Source organism: Meleagris gallopavo, chromosome Z (genome assembly GCF_000146605.3).
Source record: "Meleagris gallopavo isolate NT-WF06-2002-E0010 breed Aviagen turkey brand Nicholas breeding stock chromosome Z, Turkey_5.1, whole genome shotgun sequence".
In the NCBI taxonomy this organism is placed as follows: Eukaryota; Metazoa; Chordata; class Aves; order Galliformes; family Phasianidae; genus Meleagris; species Meleagris gallopavo.
The window spans coordinates 29,142,724-29,147,239 of record NC_015041.2 but is presented as its reverse complement, the minus strand read 5'-3'; the positions used below and the strand labels follow the sequence as shown (position 1 = coordinate 29,147,239).

Sequence of the window (4,516 nt, the reverse complement as noted above, 5' to 3'; positions counted from 1 at the left end):
AGTACAACAGCAACACTACCAAATTCAACCATACTGGACAAATTTTGTAGTCAAAAACAAAGATCTACTTCCATTTTGGCAGAAGACTGTAAGAAAAAAAAATTCCTTGTTGGTAAATTTACTCAGATATTCTTAATCTCCAGGTTAAAACAAACAAACAAACAAAAAAATTGACTTACTTTGCAGTTTCTATGTATCTTATAGCTTTTTCTCTCTCACCCTGTTGTTTGTATAGAAGTCCCAGCTCATACATGGTGAATGGCACCAAATAGCTATCATATTTTATTTGCTTCTCACTAGGAAATCAGAAAATACAGAATAGCTTAATACAACATTGTCTTAAGTGATCAATTAATTTTCAAATGCAAACACCATATGTAGAAATCCCTGGCCACAGAAAACTCTGGAAATTTTTACCAGTTGACACTGTGCATATCAATAATACTTGCAAGCCATGGGTATAAAATACTATCCTGATCTTCAGCAAGCAAAGATTTATTCATTCCTAATTATTATCCAAGCTACATACACCCAGGACTGGAATTCTATTGTGTAACTTACAGTTGAAAAAAAAAAGGAACAAAAAGATGACACAAGATTAAAAGCAATGTAAATACTTTTTCTTGTATGCAAAACTGGCATCCTAATACCTCAGTTTGCCTGAATAAAGCTTGAAAGAACTAAGAAAATTCAACTTTTCTTCGGCATACAAAATCTGTAGAATCGTAACTGCCAGAAGATTTGGAGATTATCTAATCCAATACTCTGCTCAGAGCAGAGTCAACAACAACAACCACCTCAGGACTGTGACCAGTTAGATTTTAAATATTTCCAAGGACGGAGACTCTACAGACTCTCTGCCCCAAGCTGCCAGAGTTAAGAAACTTTTGGACAATGCTTTCAGCAATGTAATCAGTTTGATTAGTGAGTGGTCCTGTGTAGAGTCAGAAGTTGGACTTGATGATACCTGTGGGTCCCTTCCAATTCTGTGATTCTGTGATTTATACATATGACCCTTCCAACCCAACCCAAGACTTTCCTTCTTCAGGTTGAGCAGCTCCAGCTATCTCAGTCTCTCCTGATATGACAGAAGTTAAATCTCTTAATCATCTTTGTGGCCTTTTGCAGCACTTCATACAGTACGTCCTTGCCTCTCTTGTACTTGTAAAGACCAGAACTGGATACAGTAATCTAGATGTGGCCTCATCAGAACTGAGTTGTGACGAAAGATCACCTCCCTTGACTTGCTGAGGACACTGTTCCTAATATAATCCATTGCTAAGGCACATCGCTGGCTTCCTGTCAAGTTGGTGTTGATCGTGATGTTCAGGATCTGCAAGGCTTTTTCTGACAATCTGCTTTCCCATCATGCTGCCACAAGCAGCAGCGCAGGGAGCTATATTCTTCACCAAAGCTTGCCATTTCCTTTTGCTGAACTTCATGAGGTTGCTATCAGATAATTTGCCTAGCCTAGGATGGTGCTTTCACACTGTTAGACAACTCAATTCAATCACATCATTTTCTCAATCCCCCTCCAAAAAAAAATCAGTGGGAGAAAATACAATGACAAAAGCCTCACGGGTTGAAATAAAGAACAGTTTAATGCAGGAAAAAAAAAAACTGCTAAGACAATGCAGAAGCAATTATTCTCTAATTCTCATCACCAAGTGATGGTCAGTCATATCTTGGGAAGAATGACTTCAGTACATGTAGCAATTCAGGAACACAGTAATATATATAATCACGACAGCCCTCTGTTCTCATTCCCCTTCTCCAGCTTTTGTTACTGAGCATGATGTCATACAGAATGGAGCGTCTCTTTGATGTCAGCTTTGAGGTCAGCTGTCCTGGTGATGTCCCCTCCCCACCTCTTGCCTAATCCCAGTCTACTGGGATTGAGGGGTTCATTAAAGAGACAGACTTGCTGAGCGTACCTCAGTAACAGCCAGAACACTGGTGTGGTATCAACACATTATAGTCACAAGCATTCCAGTGTCAAACCCTGTAGTATTCTGCTGCTGACTGGCAGGCTGACTTTGTGCTGCCCTTCACAGGCCTCCTGAGTGCAACAGTTCAGCCAGTTTTCAATTCACACCACTGCCTTCTTAACTAGTTTAGACTTCATCAGTTTCTCTATGACGCTATTACAGGACACCACCATGTCAAAAGCTTTTTTAAACTGGAAATGAACATCCAATGCTCTTCCCACAATGTGAAGCTGACTGGTCTGTAGTTCCCTTAAGTATCCTCCTTCCTCTTCTTGAAGGGACATTTGCTTTCTTTCACCTCTCAGGAACCTCCTTCAATTGTCACGACTTTTCAAGAAAAAAAAAAACATTGCCAGTTCCCTAAGTACTCATGGATGTACACCAATAGGTCCCATTAGGTATGTTCAGTTGCCATGGACTTACGTACATCCAGTTTGTTTAAATGTTTCCTAACCTGACCCTCTTCCACAAAATTTTTCTCGTTCCAGACTTTTCCACAACTCTCAGGGATCTGGAAAATTCCTGAAGAGTGATCTTGGCAGTACAGAATGAGGTGAAGAAGGCACCGAGCACCTTGGCCTTTCCCATGTCCTTTACAATCAATTCTTTGATTCTTTTCCAGATAAAATAATATCAAATAATTTTGTAGAACATAAAGTTTGCAACAAACATCAACATTTTGAGAGTCGTATTTCTAGAGTTACCTCATTCACCAAGGCAAGCTTTGATGCACAGAAACATGTCTTTAAAGCAGTCTTAATGTTCTACAGCTGCTCAAGAAAGTAGAGAGCAAAGCTAACCAAATATTTAATTTACCAGGAAATTCCTCCTCCCCCCCATTCAAAACAACTTTTTAAAGAAGTTTTGTCTGATAAGTTTTTGAGATGCATCAAGCCTCCACTGGATCAAATATCTCTGGAGAGAGACTTTCGGGAAATTTATAAACAAAAGCCAGGTAACTAGCTAAGTGTTTCACTGAACCCATCAGGGATCTTACAAACGGTAAGGCAAGTCCTGATGGCAAGAAAGCTGCAACAGGCACCAGAATTACAGAAAATATTCTCATTTTAACAAAAAGTAATTCTTCCAGACTATTATTTATTAGAAGAATTGCACAAATATCATAATTTCTTTTCCAACCTGATAACTTAAAAAAAAAAAAAAGAAATTAACAATAAATGCATGACTTAGTGTAACAGAAAAATAACTACAGTAGATATGGATCTAAAATGTTGAATAAATTCCTAACACTGGAAATCCAATTTGTCAATTGAAACTAACAACAAGTTCAATAATTTCTCATCTACTTAAGTATTAGCTCCAGAAGCACTAAATACTGGGGGGAAAAAAGAGAGAGAGAAACAATAAATTCACACAAATTACCTTTACTTACATTGATAGTTCTGCAAACACATAAATATTAATTACAAATGTATCTAGATAAATGCATTATTTGTCAGTGTGATTTACTTGGCCTAAAGCATCATATTTTTATAAAAATAATTTCATGTTAAATTGCTGTAGAAAAATATAACCAACATTCTGAGGTCCTCCAGCTACTTTCAGAGATATTTTAACTCCAGCTCCTTAACAGTATAATGAAGTTTAATTATACAAAATTCTAATGCGAAGATTTCTGCACAAATATCATAAATCTCAATGACAGGTACAAAATAAAGGTAAAATGTCTATTTCTATTATATTTACCCTTGAATTACTTGATTGAAACATAGTTCAGCTTGCATGAGTCTTCCCAAGTGTTTAAGGCAAAGGCCTTTTAGTAACTGCAACATACACACATCGTCCATATAGTATTCAGTGTGGCCTGAAAGTAAAAGCAAAATACATCAAACAATTTGAAGACATGATCATGAAAAAGCAAACAAGATTTTCAGTAGGAGATATGTAATCAGAGTCAGGAGCTTGCTTCTCAGAATTTTACAACTCAACACACATATAACCCATAGGCACAATTTAATACTGCATACTAGAGAGCATACACACATAGCATTTATATATATCTAAGAATAGAAGCTAGGAACAATGAAGAAGAAACTTAAAAATCCAGGCGTTCCCCAGTCTTCTATATTAGGAAGTCACTACAAAGAAGACATGAATTGGCATCAGTTAAAGACTTCTAAAACACATAACATCTAAAACAGAAAGGACAGTACTGGCAGAACCCCCACAGCACCAGTCAGTAATGTGAAAAGATTCATTTCTGCATAATTATTAGGATGCATTATGTGGCAACAAAAATTCAAGAAATCATCTTTATTAGCATCAACTGTAACAATTAAGAAGGTTCACTATTAGTGCATAACATTTGGAAAATTCAAGAAAGCTTTATGCTGAATAGGACTAAAAATACCAGACGAAATGAGTTGTGGCAAAGTATTATGGAAATATAATGTGTATCATTCTTTTTTTTTTTTTGTCCTTAGTTTATTAGCTATTTTGCTAGGTGTAGAGAAGGAAAAGAAGAAACACATATGGATAGACAGATGGCTGCACATACATTAACAATT

At 36.7% G+C, this 4,516-nt stretch overlaps 1 long non-coding RNA gene across 1 annotated transcript; it reads right to left on the bottom strand.

Annotated features, from left to right (window-relative positions):
- Window positions 1-179: 179 nt before the first annotated feature.
- LOC109363972 lies at window positions 180-3,836 on the bottom strand. Its single transcript, XR_002109899.1, has 2 exons — window positions 3,696-3,836; window positions 180-296 (listed from the first exon to the last, which is right to left on the bottom strand). It is a non-coding gene; the product is annotated as an uncharacterized LOC109363972 (long non-coding RNA).
- Between the last annotated feature and the right edge of the window lie 680 nt (window positions 3,837-4,516).